This window comes from Vicugna pacos, chromosome 24, assembly GCF_048564905.1.
Source record: "Vicugna pacos chromosome 24, VicPac4, whole genome shotgun sequence".
Taxonomy (NCBI): domain Eukaryota; kingdom Metazoa; phylum Chordata; class Mammalia; order Artiodactyla; family Camelidae; genus Vicugna; species Vicugna pacos.
The window spans coordinates 4,938,004-4,955,180 of record NC_133010.1 but is presented as its reverse complement, the minus strand read 5'-3'; the positions used below and the strand labels follow the sequence as shown (position 1 = coordinate 4,955,180).

Sequence of the window (17,177 nt, the reverse complement as noted above, 5' to 3'; positions counted from 1 at the left end):
TCCCAGGCCTCGGACCCGGACCCGGACCCAGGGTTTTGGGTGGGAGAACAGGTAATTTCTCCATTCTGTCCTCCCAACACGTTCTTCCCTCGGTGCCCACCCCCCACCCCCTCCCCAGTCCGGGATTTCCAGGCTGCCCCTCATTGGCTCCGAGCGGGAGGAGCGCCTCCACCTCCCCCGCCCCCCGCCTTCACCGGACCCCGATGGTGCCTCGAGTCCCGGCCCTGGACCCCACGACTCTGAGTCTGGACCCCTCCAGCCCCCCGCGGCCAGAGACGAAGACCCGCCCCCCTCGGGGAGGCGGGTATCGGAGGCTGGGGGCAGGGGCGCGGCCTCGAGCCTGAGCCGGGGCGGCCGACGGGGAGGCCGCCCTCGGGGTCTGCAGCCGCGCGGGGGAGGGTGCGGGCCCCAAGCCTCCGCGAGGGGCGGGCGGGCGGCCGTCGGCTAGCTGGGCAATAGGAAACGGCTTATTAGGAGGGAGTGGTGGAGCCGGGCCTGGCAGGAAGACGCTGGAAGGAGGAACATTTTTGCCCCGGCCCCTTTCCCAGTCCCGGGAGGCCGCCGCGCCGGCCGCGCCGAGCGAGCCCCTCCCCGACCCCAGCCTCGCCCGGGGCGCGCCCGGCCCCCGGGCCCTGGACCCCCGCCCGCTGCCCAGCGCCCGTCGGGCCAGCGCGGCCGCCGCCGGGGAGGGGAGGAGGCCCGCCCGCTGCGCACTCGCGCCCCGACGCCAGCAGGGCAGGCCCAGAGGTGAGTCGAAGTCCGCAGCGGGGTTGGTGGTGGGGAGGGGAGGCTGACTCCCACTCCAGTGGGCCTTTCCCGGCCGCAGACCCCAGAGAGCCCCTCAGAGCGGTCGCCGTAGCGTCAGTCCCAGCTCCTCATAGTGCAAGCTGCCCCTCACCCTGCGCCCATCACCGCACCTGAGACTGGCTGGAGCTGGACCGAAGCCGGACTGTTGTTTGCTCCCGGGGCCAGTCACTTAGTTTCTCTGTTCTCCCATCCTCATCTGTAAAATAGGCAGAAGGATCCCTGCCCTACTTCACCAGCAGAGACAGACGGGGGTCACATGTCCTTCCAGGCACTTGGCTTGACCTGGGAATGGGTGTCCACTTAAACGACGCTGTTGAACCTCCCCTTGAAGCCCACCTTTCCCAGACCAGCCCTTGTAGCTCTTGCTAAAGGAATCTGACAGTATAACTCCCTCCCCAAAACCTCGCCCCCAACCCGCTGTGGTCAAATGATCCCCAGACCATGGACTTCCTTCAGGATCCAGGTCAGACGGGTTCCCAGTCTCCCTCCAGCTGGGACCCCAGGTTTTCAGTCTGCCCTGGAGGCCAGTGCTGTGCTGACACCATCTCTGGGCTGCTCACCCACCCCCTCTTTTCTTCTCCAAGGACAGAGGCATAGCAGACAGCAGCTTTCGCCCTCTCTCTGTGGGCAGCTCCTGGCTGAGCCAGGGTCCGTCCAACATCTCTGACCCCTTACTGTTTATTTGTCCTGGTACCTGTCCTCTCATCTCATCAGGTTTATTGAGTATAAATAACCTCTCACCATTTATTAAGTACTTATTATATAGGCACTTAGATATATTTCTCTCGTGTGATCCTGGCCACAACCTAGCAGAAGAGGTGTTACTATATCCATCCTACAGAAGAAGAAAGAGATTCAGACTTGAATCATTCGTCCAAAGCTCCATAGATGGTTGAGGTTTTGCTAACATTTGATAAGTGCTTACTGTATACCAGTCAATTAATACTCTGCTGCATAATTTTATTACAACTATGAAAAGAGCACTATTATTCTTCTCTTTTTTTTCCATAGGGAAGCCTAAGCCTCAGAAAGTTTAAGTAACTTGTTGCAATGTCATAGCCCTAAGTGGTAGAAGCAGGATTTGAACCCAGGTCTATATGATCCAGAGACCACAACCTGACCTCTGTGTTATACTCTTCTGCCTCTGCATTTCTGTCTGAGATCCTAAAATCCAGACGTGATGCTACATCCCACTGCGGTGAAGGGCTAATGAAGTGATGCACATAAGGTGCTACGTGATGGTAAGGGGCAACGCAGGGTGAGCAGCTCAGTCTGGTCCGGATCGAGTGCTGTTTGGGTAAAATCTGCTGATGTGCAGAGCAAGCTGTGACAGTCACCGCTGTGCTGAGCCACCGCTGCTGATGGGAGCCGGTTATATCAGTCCCTCAGGTGGGCCGGGGAGAAAGAGATTGATATCCACCCTCCAAGCACACCCCTACTTCAGTTCTCCCCAACTAAGGCTGAGCCTACGGCAAACAGATGATTTCTAAACAAACACACATTGAGTGCCTGGTGATGACAACAGCAGTCTGTTCATGCAGCCCCCACTTGCCCTTTTTCCTCCTTATTGGGACCAACCTAACACCAAACAACTGGAGGAATAAGATGACCAAGCAAGAATTTATTAACAGCACTTTAAGTTGATCAAGACACACATGGTGATTTTGGGCAAGAAACCTAACATCCCTGAGCCTCCATTTCTCCATTGGATTGTCATGAGAATTAAATGAGATCAGCCGTCAAAGTTCAGTACTTAGCACATCAGTGGTACTCAGAGAAGGTTAACTCTTTTTTTAATTTTATTTTTTATTGAATTGTAATTGATTTACAATGTTAGTTTCAGGTGTTCAGCAAAGCGATTCTGTTAGGATAACTCTTATTATTAAGGTCTTCACAGTGGTAGGTTCGTGTTTGAAATTAGTTCAGCATTTGTGATTTCTGGCTAAAAACTGTGATGCTTCTGTCAGCAGGAGACCTTTCAGGAAGTTTGGTTAGAAGTAAAAGGATGCCAGCCGTCCCCAGGAGTCTGTCTGTTTGTGCTAGAGTCAGGTCTGAGGGCAAACTGTGCAGGGTCAGCTCCGAGCTGGGACTGGTCTGGACTCAGCAACCTCCTGTACGTAACCTGATGCTGGGCGCAGTTAAAAACTGGACAGTCACAACTTCCTCCACCACATTCCCGGGCTCGAACTAGAGGTGGATTCTGCACATGGTGCCAGGCCCTCCCTGCACTGTTCCTGGGCCCCAGAGGCTGGAGATGGCCTGAACAATGTCCTCGCCCCACCCTCCCTCCGTAGTGTCTGCAAGTCCCTGGCTCCAGTGTTTAGCCTTGTCTGTCTGGGTCTCCAGGAGAGTCGTGGGGGCAGGGGGTGTATCCCCGAGTGGGAGTGAGACTCCCACCCTCTGTGCTGCACTCCGGATCACCCAGCAGGGCCCTACCCAGTGAAATGAAAGCACAAGTCAGCATTGTGTAGGACCCGGTTCTCAAAGTGCGGCACCCACATGAACTGATCAGAATTACCTGGGGAACTTTATAAAAATATGTGTTTCTTACTGGTCCCGATGGACCGAATCAGAATCTGGAGTGGGGGGGTGAAACCAAAGACTGTGCATTTCTAATGAAGCACTTCAGGTGATTCTGCTGCCTAATAAAGTAGGTAAGGGGGAGAGCTGGGGCACAGTAAGAGAAGTGAAAGCACAGGACCCTAGAAGGATGCCAGCTGTCATTCTTATTGTCACCCACTTTTTCCTGCTTGCTGCACACCCTCTCCTAAGCTGCTTTGTGAGTAAAGGCTGCCAAGGATGGATTCCTGCCCCTACCCCAGTGGACAAGTTCAGCTTGTCCGGGACTCTGTTTCCAGCCACCAGTCCCACTGTAGAGTGCTTGCCGGAGTCCTCACTGCCTTCTGGGAGGCACAAGAGGCCGGAGGTCAGGCAGAGGCTGGGGACACAGCTCCGTTCCTCCCCCAGCCCGGGCCTCTGGGGGCAGAGGAAGCCCAGTTAGGAAGGCCAGAGCTGCCACCAGCCAGAGAGGCCCACAAAGCACCCCCCTACACCCCCTAGTCATCCTGCCCTCAGACCTCAGCATCGTGGATCTTCATTGGGCACCCTTCTTAGACTAGGGGCCTTCTGCAGCCTATGTGCCCGTCTGCCCAGCCCTACCAGCCTGACCATATCACACCAGAAGACACTCCCCCTCCCTCATGTCAGCTGCCCCTGCCTGGGGATCCACCTGCACACTCTCTACCATTCAGAAAGTCCTTCTTGCAGTCTGACCTCAGTCCTTCTTGCTGCAGCCCTAATCTTGTTCTAAACCTTTCAGAAATGAAGAAAGAGGTGGCTTCTGAAGCACTAGCTGGCTTGGGACCTGGGATGGGGACTATCACAGTTCAGAATTACTCCCCTAACACTCTCCACCAAACTTCTGGAAAAGTTCAACCTTAACCAGCCACGGACGGTCAAACATTCAATGTCTAAGTATGTTTCACTTCCCCTCCACTTCATTGGCCCTACCCCCACCCTTTCCCAGGACAGCAAGGAGAGAGCAGGGGGCCAGGGAGTGGCTCAGAGCGGGCACCTTATACTCTGATGAGTGTGCAGAGAGGTTCCTTCATACCTGGCATGACTCCGCACTCATTGTCCAAGCTTTGTATGGTTGTTACAGTCCCGAGGGCTTAGGCAAAGGCTGCCACCCCGGATTGGGAGATGGAGCCGAAAAAGCGCTGAACTGGGAGTCTGGACACCTAGGCTGTACTACTGGTACTGCCACTGCCTGACCCTGGACACGCTCCCTCTCCTGTCTGAGTCTTAGTCCCCTTCTTCTCTAAAATAAGGGGCTGGGCTTTGTGACTCACAACGTGTCCCCCTAGATTCTATCATGGGGGTGTCCCACCCCCAGGAACATCGAGGCTGTGGGAATCTGCACCAGGAGCTCTGCAGGGGGCGCCCCACCGAGTTCGCCAACCACTACTGCTGCTACAGCGCCCTCTGTGACCAAAGCGTGTCCCTGGTGCTGGAGGGTATGTCCTGCTGCCCAGAAGCCCCTGCCTGCCTCTCATGCTCTGGTCTGGAGGGTGGGGGAGGAAGGACCCTGGGATCTGACTGGCAGAGTGGCAAGGTGGGGGGCATCTGGCCTGGTGGAAGCTGAGCCTCTGTGTCCCTCCTTCGCCAGCCACCTGAACTCCTCTGGAACAGCCACAAGAAGATGGCCAGCTGCCTCTGATCCTGGGCCCCGTGCTGGCCTTGCTGGCCCTTGTGGCCCTGGGTGCCCTGGGCCTGTGGCACGTCCGGTGGAGGCAGGAGAAGCATCGGGGTCTGAACAATGAGCTGAGCGAGTCCAGCCTCATCCTGAAGGCATCCGAACTGGGGGACAGCATGTTGGGGTATGGGCCTGGGGGAACCTGGACGCAGGGTGGTGGGAGGGGGACAGGAGCCGTAGAATCAGAGGGGTACAGAGTGGCAGGTAGCCGAGAAAGGTACAATCACAGACACTCAGAGATTTGATTGGGCGCTGGAGGGGAGGGGTGGGTGAGTGAGGAGCATGGAGAGACACAGCCGTGGGGCCCAGGTTGAGGAGGGGGAAATGGGCTGGGTGGGTGTGTGCTGCCTCAGCAGCCTCTCGGTACCCCCAGGACCTCCTGGACAGTGACTGCACCACAGGCAGTGGCTCAGGGCTCCCCTTCCTGGTGCAGAGGACAGTGGCACGGCAGGTTGCCCTGGTGGAGTGTGTGGGTGAACAGTGGGTGAGCCTGGGGCATGGGAACCAAGAGCTTCCATGAGTTTGGAGGGGTGAGGGAGGTCTTGGCCTCCGGAGTCACAGGCCAAGAATGGGTCAGAATGGGAATTCTGCTGGGTGGGGAGTAGGTTGGAGATGGGTCAGTGCCAGATCCTTCTGCCAGAGCTGGGGTGGAACAGGAGGCAAACGGGGGTGGCCTGCCAGCTACATTTGGGTCTGGATTAAGTTAAACATAAGCATCAGAGAGGTTCTGCCGATGGAGTCAGTGCAGCATCACAGTGGGGGGCTCTTCTGGGGATTACTGTGCCCAAGGGCTCCGTGTGCCCAGCATGTAACCCTCCCCCTCCTCTTCCGGATCAGGAGAGGGCCGCTATGGTGAGGTGTGGTGGGGCCTGTGGCATGGTGAGAGTGGGGCCGTCAAGATCTCCTCGAGGGGATGAGCAGTCCTGGTTCTGGGAGACTGAGATCTGCAACACAGTGTTGCTCAGACACGACAACATCCTAGGCAAGGCTGGGGTTGGGGTGGGGTGGCTAGGCCCGGCCCACAGCTCTCATCGCCCCGCACTCTGGCTGGACCACCACCACACCCCTCTGGACGCTGACCTAACACTCAAGGACCCAGCCGGCCCTCTGCCCCAGCCTGACTCCAGCTTCCTCTCTGACCTAAGCCAGACCAGCCTCCACCCCAGCCCCAGCTTTTCTCTGACCTAGTCCGTCCTTTGTCCCCAACCCCAGCCCTGACCCTGACCCATCCAGCCTCCTTCATCCCTAGCCCCTTGGTGAGCCCCCTGCCCCTCGGCCCACAGGCCTTATCGCCTCCGACATGACCTCCCGCAACTCGAGCACGCAGCGGTGGCTCCTCACGCACCACCACGAGCACGGCTCGCTCTACGACTTTCCGCAGAGGCGGACGCTGGAGCCCCAGCGGGCCGTGAGGCTGGCGGCGTCCGCGGCCTGCGGCCTGGCGCACCTGCACGTGGAGGTCTTCGGCACGCAGGGCAAGCCGGCCATCGCCCACCGCGACCTCAAGAGCCGCCACGTGCTGGTCAAGGGCAACCTGCAGCGCTGCGTCGCCCGCCGACCCGGCTGAGCTGCCGGGAGGGGTGGGCCCTGCGCTGGGGGCGGGGTTCGTGCGCTCTCCCTCTGCACTTGGTTCTGCCCTTGCCTGTTTGGGTGCCTCGCGTCGATGATGACACCGATGGGCGCTTTCAAACTTACAGGCCTGTGTGTGGGCTCATCTCACCCCCACCAGAGCCACACAAGTTGCCTTAACATGCGTTTGAAGCGCAGACTCCTTCCACCAGCCTAGCCCTGCTCCAGGAGTTGGGAAAAAGGGGCAGGGAGCCAGCAACCTGGTTCTCATCCTGACTACATCGTTCCCTGTCACCAGGCCTTGGCGTTCAGCTCTGTGGAAAGGGCATAATAATGCCTGCCTTGCCTACTCATATCTCCCTGGGTTCTTGCATCAAGAGAGCACCACACAAGCCAAGTGTAACTGGGACAGTTAGCCTCCCTGCGGCTGCTGTCTCCCAGCCCACCTCACGGCCCCTCTATGTCCCACTGATTCAGTGCAACCCCACCTCACCCCCTGGACCCCAGCCTCCCAGGGGCCACCCTGTCTGTGGGCTTGGGTGAGCGGCAGGAGTGACAGGCCCGGTACCCACAGGCCTGGCTGTGATGCACTCCCAGGGTAGCGATTACCTGGACGTCGGCAACAACCCATGAGTGGGCACCAAGCGGTACATGGCCCCGGAGGTGCTGGAAGAGCAGATCCCTACCGACTGCTGTGAGTCCTACAAGTGGACGGACATCTGGGCCTTTGGCCTGGTGCTGTGGGAGATTGCCCGCCGGACCATTGTCAGTGGTAAGGGCCCACCCTGTGCAGGGTGGGGAAAGGGGAATAGGGCAGGCGGACAGACAGGCAGGCAGTTGGGAGATAGGGCTTCCTGCCACGGCTGGTGCCTGTGGCCTGAGGGGCTTGTGGTCAGACCTCCTGTATTCCCTTTACTGCCACTCTCCAGCTGGGTCAGGGTAGTGACTTTTTAAGGTTCATTTGAGTCGGATTCTGGCTGTGAAATCTTGTGTAAGTGATAATAATAGAACTATTAATAGCAGCTAACATTTATTGAATATTTTTAAACCATGTGCCAGATGCTATGCTGGGTACATGTAGCATCTTACTGAGCCACCCTGTGTTGGCAGGGGGGGTGATGCTGCTCAGTGGGCAGGAGCATGGGCTGGAGGGAATCAGACGGCCTAGGTTCAGATCCTGACTTTGCCGCTGACCGTGTGTGAGGTACTTAACCTCTCTGTGCCTCAGTTTGCTCATTTGTAAAGTGAGAATAAAAATAATTTCTAGTTGTTGAAATGATCCAAATAAGTTATTGAAGACAGTATCTGGAGCTGTTCTGGAGCTCAGTAAATATCAGTTGCAATTATTGTTGTAATAATGAATGCCTGACACAGTATCACCCCCATTTTACAGATGAGGGGACTGAGGCACAGAATTACAGCTCCCTGGAGGCAGCACTGGGGTCTGAAACCAGGCAGTCTGACTCTGGGGCCAGCGCTTTTTATTCCTGTGCTGCTGCACGGCTCTGGCCCTTGATTTCCTGGACCATAAAAATGCAGGCTAGAACAGTGCCTGCACTGCTTGTTTATTGCTGCCTCGTTTTTACTGTAGGTGCCTCAGGGGACTCTGATTTGGAGGGGTTGGCAGAAGGCAGAGGGACCCCATTCCTGATGGCCCCATACAGGGGACAGCCCCGTGGCTGGTGCCCTCCTGGCCCTGGGGTGGATGGGTGATGGGTGGTCGTCTGGACCAGGTGGGGAGGCTGGTCAGTCTTTGTGGAGGCTGTTCAGGCAGGGGCCACTGGGAGTCCTGACAGTTTGGGGACCACCCTCTGGACGGGCTTCAGGTTCCTGCCCCTTCAGACATGAACTCCCAGGGTCGGCTCTAGAGGCTGGGGTTGGGGCAGGGGGTACCTGGAAGGGGCCGAGGCCCCTTGGATCAGGCTGCAGGCAAGAAAGGAAGGCTGGGCCGGCAGGGGCTGCGGGGGAGGCCGACCGCAGGCTCCTGGGGTGTAGGGGAGCTCTGTCAGCCCCACACAGATTTGCGGCGCATTATAAACACTGTAATCTGGTGTCAGCCCCGCGCTGATTAAAGGCCCATTAGACATGCTCAGGCCTCTGCGCAGCACTGATTAGGGCTGGAGCAGCACAGGGGCCGGCCTGGAAGCCCGCCAGGGGATCACAGCTGGTGCGGGCTCCACTGGCTGCGGTTGTGTGGCCACGGCCCCCAGCCTCGGGCTGGGAAGCAAGGTGGGGCCAGGGGTGCTTTTCTGGGGTCTGGCTGCTTCTGCCCCAGCCCTCCGCCGCTCCGCAGGCATCATTTTGAGGAAGCTCCTGCTAAGGACTGTGCTCTTGCTGAAGGGTCAGTAGAGTCCTGTGTTATCGCTAAGAGTGAGTGGATGGTATCTGGACCTGCAAAAAATCTCCTTCTCTTAGGAGACGTATTTTTTCCCTCTTTCCTCGTTCCACATCCTCACGCAGCAGTCAGCCGGCTACCCTCCCTTAAATGGAGCTTGGAGGTCAAGAGCATGGGCTTTGGTTAGACTTTCTGCTCTTAAACCCTAGCTCTGCCACTCACTACTGTGGGATTGTAGACAAGTTTCTTAACCTCTCTGGTCTTAATGTCATTGCTTATAAAGTGGGGCTCATAGTATTACTTACCTCATAGGGTTGTTGTGAGGATTTAATGCAATGCAGTGAGGACAGGGCCTGCCTGACACATAGTAAATGTTCAGTAAACGTATTATTGGGCATCTGTGATAGCTGGGGCCTGGGAGCAGTACCTGGGCCCTGGGTGGGGAAAAGACTGGCCTAGGAATACGGTAAGGTCAGGTCTTTACTCTGCCGCTACTAGCTGGGTAACCTTGGGCTCAACTTCTCTGAGCATCGGTTTCTTCACCTGTAAAACGGGGTAGAAATCGTACCCACCCGTCGGGTTGCTGTGAATACTAGCAGGATAATGTGTGTAAAGTGTTTATAGCACAACGTCCAACATATATGGTGAATGTAAAATAACTGGCAGTAACTATTATTATTTATAAATATATTTATTATATTATGGTGTCCCTCTCAGGGGTAGCATGGCCATGGTTTCACCTGGACCCTAGGACAGAGGGTGGGCAAGGCTCTCCTCTGGGTGGTATTGGGCCTTCTTGGGATCCCGAGTGACTGTCCCGTCACCCTCTATCCCCAGGCATCGTGGAGGACTACAGGCCACTCTTCTATGATGTGGTGCCCAATGATCCCAGCTTCGAGGACACGAAGAAGGTGGTGTATGTTGACCAGCAGACTCCCACCATCCCCAACCGACTGGCTGCAGACCCAGTGAGGCCTCTGGAGGACACTGGGGTGGCCTGGGGTGGTGGCTCACAGCTGGGATTTCTGGGCCAGGAACCTGTTGTCTGGCCTCTGCTTCACCTGGATAGATCTAGGGGATAGGTTCCAGGGTACCCCTGTGGGTACTCTCTTCCACGTCCCTGGCCTGTGGACCTCCAGGGACCCTTGGATTATTCTGGGATTTTCAGAACCATTTACTTTGCCTGAAAAGTCAGAGGCTCTCTGCTACATTTCCTGCCCTGAAGTTTTTGTTGTTTGTTTTTGTTTGTTCTCAAAACCACATCTTATACAGGACAGGCACACACACACACACACACACACACGTACGTATATATACACGTACAGGCATGCCCACGCTTCTATACAAACACACACAGGCACACACAGGTGCACGTGTATGCAGACTGTTCCCCCTGAAGACAGAGAGTGTGTCCCCTTTGCTGACCCTTATATCCCTGTTACCTGTCACAGTGCCTGGCACACAAGAGGTACTCAAAACATGTTTATGGAAAGAATGAATAAACATACACGTGTATATGTATACGCAGACACACGTACATTTCCACACAACATACAGATCCACAAAAAGCCACTCATATGCATTCCTGTATGCACACACATACACTTCCTCTCAGGAACCAGCCACAGCTGGAGTTCTGAGGCGGAGGTGAGGCTGGCTCCCTCTGGGACCACTGAGCTTCCTGGGATGGGCTCTTTCTTGGACACATACATTTTAAGGGCAGCACCCACCACCCATTCTCCCAGTGTTCACTGGGCCCAGGTGGAGATGCTGGGAGCCACTACCTTCCGCACTGGGGTCCAGTGGGAGCCCCAAGGCCTGCAGATCTCCTCTTTCTTGGATCTTGGTGGAGGTGGGGGTGGGTACTCACCAAAAGGTGTCCCTGAAGATCTGAGTTACGGCTCTCTTTCCATCCTGTCTGCCTTTCTCCATCTCCTCCTCACTCCACTCCCTTCTTCTTCCGTTTCTTTCTTTCTTTTCACATCCTTGCCTGCCTGCTTCCCTCCACTCTCCCTCTTACCACATCTGTCTCTCCTCTCCCCATCCTTTTCGACACTCTCGTTTCCCTCTTCTCATCCTTTCTGTCCTGCTCGTGTCTCCCCATTACCAGGTATCCTCCTCGCTTCTTCCTTTCCATCTTCCCTGATCCATGTCTCTGCTTCCTCTCCTCTGCCTTGCTCTCCCTCCCTCCAGGTCCTCTCAGGCCTGGGTCAGATGATGCGGGAGTGCTGATACCCCAACCCCTCCGCCCGCCTCACCGCGCTGCAGATCAAGAAACCCTACAGAAACTCAGCAACGGTCTCCAGAAGCCCAAGGTGATTCACTAGCCACGGGCCTGATGCTGCCTCCCCTCCTGCAGTGTGTGCGGGGTGGGCGGTGGATGGTGGCCTGTCTGGGTAGAGGTTGTATGACTGTGTGTACTGGGGAGGAGGGTGCCCCTCTATGGGCAGCTGTGTCTGCCCAGCTCGGGCCCACAGCCCATCCAGCCAAAAATACAGCTGGGCTGAAACTTGATCCCCCGCCGTCTGGCCTGTTCAGGGCAGCAGACTCCCTGACGCCTCTCTCCCTCCCCACCCCTGCGCCCTGGGCGCACCCCCTACCATCCCCAGGACAGGATGCAAAAGAGGCTCCAGAGCCAGGGTGGCCAAGCCAGGGAACCCCAGTCCCAGGCCCAGAGCCTGGGCCTGCACTTTACCCCCTTCCCTCAGTCAGACCTGCCAGAGCTGCCAGGGTGGCACAGGGCCCTGTCCAGCCTTCAGTAGACACCCTGCCTTGCCAGGCTCAGTATCTGGCACAAGCCCCAGACACCCAAGGCCCATCAGTTTTTTTCCCGGGCTCACATCTCAGCTCTGTGCCGCCTTGAGCCTCTGTCTCTTGGACCAGACCCCCGCTGGCTGAATGCTAGCTGCCTGGGAGAGCTGGGGTCTGACCCTGAGCCCCTCCCCCACTCCCTCCCAGCAGACTTACTATGGCTTTACATTACATCATTACACACACACCAGACTGACACAATTTTTAAACCAAGCAAGAATATAGAGCTAATGGAAGGGGGAGGGGGGCTGCCCTGGAGGAGCCAGAGGATTTGCCCCAGGCTCCCATCTCTCCCACACCTGGCTTGCTGACAGCCTTTGCTGCCCCCACCCCGTGACGGGACACACATTTCCCAGTTTGCTTACAGGAGGCTGGCGAGTTAGGGTCAGCTGGTAGCGGTCAGGTGGCCCCCGCACCCCCTCCACCGCACCCCGCCCGCCTCCCAGGAGCAGAAAGACCTGTAACCTCCGTCCTGCGAACCTGGGGCAGCAGAGGCCGCCCCAGGATAGGCCTCAGGGGAGATGACAGCAAGTTCACCTGCTGGGGGAGGCAGCACCCCTCCTCACCGCTGCCCCCTGACCACACCGCGCCTGACTACAAGTAGCCCACTGAGATGGAAACAAGTGTCCTGCGAACCTGGGGCAGTGGTGGGGAGAGGAGCGCTGCTCCTGGCGAACTGGTCGGTTTACCCCCGTCTCCCCCACGGCATGGCCTGGGGGCTTCTGCTGCCCCAGGCACGTCCCTAGGTCAGCCTGCTCCCAAGAGGCGGCCGCGGTGAGGCTGGAGGCAGCGGCGGCACTAGAGAATTAGGGTTCTGCCTATGCGAGCCTGCGGACTTGCTTCAGACTCCCCCGCGGCCTGTCCAGGCCTCCGTCTCTGCTGTCCCAGGTGCGCGAGACTCCGGTTACAAGTCAGCCTGCTCCAGGAAGGCGGGCGCTGTCTGTCGGGGCGGGGGTGGCAGTGGCGGCGGGATTGGGGCTGCCCGTGCTAGCGCGGAGATCTGCTTCCATTTCTTGCTGCCGCCCCGGCACGCTACCGCACCTCGCCGGCCTCCCAGCTGACTAACCTGTAACCTGCGTTCTGCGAACCTGGGACAACAAAGTCCGCCCCCAGGACAGGACGCGGGGAGATGGGAGGAAATCGAAAGGCTCCCATCCCAGGAGCACACTCCTCTCACCGCCCCCCCCACCCTGACAGCAACGCGTCGGCCTCCCAGGAGCAGGCTGACCGGGAAACCTGCACCCCGCGTACATGGGGAAGCAAAGGCCACCCCAAGCCGTGGGGAAATAGGGAACAGATTCAGGGGCTCGCACAGGGCACCTCGTCCCACCGCGGCCGCTGCCGCAGACCCGTAACCGCACCGCCTCCCGGGAGCAGGCCACGACCTGAGGGCCGATTGGAGGTGTTCCGGGAATGTCCAGCGGCTTTCCACCTCCCGGGAGTGTCCTGCTTTCCCAAACCACAATATAAACAATACCGCACGCGGGATTCAGGGACTACTAACGGGGGGAGGGGGGCGCCCGGCTCAGGGTCCTGAAAGGCCCCGCGGCCTGGGCCTCACCCAGGCCCAACTGCGAAGCCCAGGCCTCACCCGCCGGCACCACGACCTGCACGCCTCCACCAGCGCCCTCTTACCTGCCCGGCGGCGGCAGCAGAGGCGGCGGTAAGCGGCGGCCCAGTCCCCAAGCTTCCTTCTTCCTCGGGAGCTGGCCCAGAAGAACCCAGCTCCCACTCGGCTTCCACAAGCTCTGGGTGGGCTCCCGCGTCCGCGCCTGTGCGTCTGTGCGTCCGCGCAGGCGCGCTGCTCCTCCTCAAGCCGGCAGCCCGCACCCTCCGGCTGGGGCTCCTGCTGTGTAGGACCTGGCGAGTCAGGCCAAGCGGGGCCAGAAGGGGCGGGTCTCCACCCCCAATGCCCCCACTCCAGCACTGACCAGGTCCTGGAAGTCAGCCAAAACCACCACCCGCCCCGGGTCGGACTACACCACACAACCCCACTCCCCCTGCTCGCCTCCCCTCCCCACCCCGTTACTGTCCCCTCAACCCCTAGCCAGGCCCAGTCTCCCATCATACCCCCAAGACAGGGCTCCTCCTCACACCGAGCTCCCTGTCCCCACTCTCCACCCTGCTAGGTACTAAGCTTGGCCCCCACACCCCAAGCTAACCCCTCATGCCTCACCAAAGGACCCCCAACATCCCGAAATGGTCCATCCGAACTGGACCCTGAGCTGGGTCAATTCCACCCAGACCGGCCCCTTACTCCTCACCGCGGGATCCCCCCACTCTCCAAGTCCACCCCTACCTGGAGCTGACCGCCTACTCACCTCTCACCCCCAGGTGGGCCAGGGAAGTCCGGGCTCGGGTCACTATAGGACGGCCCCCAGCGGGGATCCGGTACAGCTGGTGTCAGAGACTACAGGGCTCCACTGGCCTGGCTGGAGGCGGTTCCAATTTCGGGGCGCCCTGACCCTGGCGCCCTGTGCCTCGTCTGAGCTGGCGGATCAGGGTGGTCCCTGGTTGCCCATCACTGGCCTGTGAGCTTTGGGTGGTTGATGGCCCAGATGGTGATCAGGACCCGTAGGCCAGAGGCACTGGGCACACGGACCTGCAGGGGGTGGGGGCGGAGTGCGGCTGAGCCCAGGGGGAATAGACAGGAGGTGGGCCTTGTGCACGAGGCTCTGGGACAGAGGAAAGAGGGACGGGAGATTTAAAAGTGTCCGTATTAGGAGCCCACAGCTGAAGAGCCAAGCAGGCAGCTGTGTTGGCCTGGCCACCTTACAAACCGCCATGACACTGGTCCCTTGCTTCCGGAGAGACTGTTGACTGGCCAAGGAGACTTCCCCTGCCCTCCTCCCCCCTATATAGTTTACAGGCAATTGAAGGGACTTTGACAGGTCGTTTTAACCACCTATAATTGTTACTTTGTGGGAGATCAGGTCCAAGTTATGGCGAACCTGGCAGGGCTCCTGCCCAAACCCCAGCCTGGGGCAGAGGAGGACCCACCCAGACACATCCTCTTACCTCTCACCAAAAGGCACTGTAGAAGAAAAGAGCAAATCTGACTCCTAGATCTGTTCATTTGCTTTAACCGTGTACCCTGTTTTCTGGGCTTGGTCTTGCTTGCTCTGCACCTGTTGTAAGACAATGTTGCCTTTAGCCCAAAATATACAGGAGAGCCTATTCTTGGGGCTCTGACCTTTAAGGATATTAACACTTTTGCACTCCTATAAAGATAATAAGTTGCAGAATAGAAAATAACGTTTGTTTTTTTGGAGGTTTTTACAGGGGCATCATGACCTGACCCACATGGACGGCTGCAAAGGATTCCAAGAACAAAGAAATCCTACATCAAGAAGTTTGCACCCAGTATTTTTCTTGGTGTGTAGATGTCAGTAGCACTGACAAAAGAGGCAAGGTAAAATAGGAACCAGCACTAAGAAGGGGTATAGATTTCCAGAAGTCACATAAGATACCCTACAGACATAAACATGTTTATTTCTGTATAAACTATTCTTTACGAAACTCATGGACAGAGACAGAGAAACAATTTAACACTGCATTCAAAATGTATTACAGTAAATATGACATTTAACCTGTTTTTATGTTTATCATACATAAAAGAAATTATGAAAGTATGTATAGAATATTTGTAGAGCTATGAAACATATAAGTGTCATAAAATCATTATTAAATTAATGTAACTCAATATGTTGATAGATCTCCTTCTATTATTTATTCAAATGCCCACATATTTGTTAACAATGTTAACAATGTGGAAAACTTGAATTTATGTTATGTATATTAAGTTTCTATTTTCATTATGACAAATTGTCCTTCAAAAATCACCATTTAAATAACTGCATAAGATTCTGTCATATAGATGTGTCATACTGTATTTACTCATTCTGTTTCTTTTTGGACACTTACGTTATTTACAACTTTCCTAATTATAACTCACATGGAAAGAAGCATATTCATGTAAATCTGCCCGTTTCTCCCTTGTTCAGTTACAGAGTGATAATTTTGTTTTCACTGTGGAAATGAATAAAGTGTTCCTAAAATCTGCAAGATTATCATGGATTATTTTTAGCTTTCAGTGGCATTGCAGTTTGAAAATCTCTTATGTAATTTCACAAGTATTTCAATAGGAACATGAGCGAGTACAAATTAAGGGCAGCTAGCCAGTATCTCTGCTGTAAATCAGTCTGTGTGCTATCAAACAACCTGTACTTATTGACTTAGTTCTAGTCACAATATCACCGTATTCTTGCAGCATAAGCCACAAATCCCTACACAGAGAAAGACATCCTTACATATAACTTAAAAAGCACTCTCCTGCAGTTTCTGACAGTTGGCAGTCTTTTGAAGGGTCATTTTCAAAGTTAATCACTTAAGGCAAAGTCACTTACTATTAATGTACCTAAATAGTAACCGTTCAGAATGCTCTGGACTTATGTCACCTTTAATCATATTTCAAGTAGTTCTGGAAAATATTTAGTATGATTATTCCAAAATACTTCCCAAATTAATGAATATATTTGCATATACACTTTATTACTATTAATTATACTTAATCCAATTCTGAATGTTAATTTGATTCTTTTTTAAATGTATTATTACTATGTCCAAATTTCAAAAAACAAAAACAAAAACAAAACATTTTTCTATGCCACAAGCTGCAGTTTCTAAATTGTCAATTTTCAAATAGTAATTGGTAACAGAAAACAATTTGATGTAACATATAACCTAGTTGTGCATAAAAAGGAGTTATATGAAAGATGCGTTTTAAAAAGAATACAAAGCAACAAAATAAATTACTTTGTAGATGGTATCTGTCATTGCAACTTGTACTGTATGGAATTAAGCTAGTTTTAAATGTTATTGATTGAGTTTTATAAACCAGTTTTTACTAAAACTTCTGGGTGAGAATTTAAAAGTTGGAAATATGAATCATGGTTTAAAAAGGAGATCATGAATATGTGGAAACTAAATTAAATGTACTTAGAAAAATGTTGAAATCCAAGTAATTTGGACCCCCAAAATCATCAGTGGTTCACATCCTACTCCAAATGAGAGCCCTCCTTTCAGCCAATCACAGCTATCACGCTGAACGAGCTCGGTGTCAGATCAGCTCTGTGTATTTTTGCCACAACTTAAATAGGTTTAGCTTTCAAGCACAGATTGAGAGAAAAGCTATATGTGGGGAAAAAAAAACACTTATGAGCAACTTCAAAGCATTACAACTTTTGTTTTGTAGCATAATGAAAAACTGCCTGGGTGAAATCCTGCACTGCTACTAACTAGCTTTGGGACCTTGTGAAAATTACTTAAATCCTCTGTGCTTCAGGTTTTTCATATGTAAAATGGTGATAGCAGTAATCATTCAGGGTTGTTAAGATAATT

General features: G+C 54.8%; 1 pseudogene; it reads left to right on the top strand.

Moving 5' to 3' along the window:
* The first annotated feature begins 365 nt into the window (after window positions 1–365).
* On the top strand, window positions 366–11,480 carry LOC140688973 (activin receptor type-1-like; annotated as a pseudogene).
* Window positions 11,481–17,177: the final 5,697 nt, after the last annotated feature.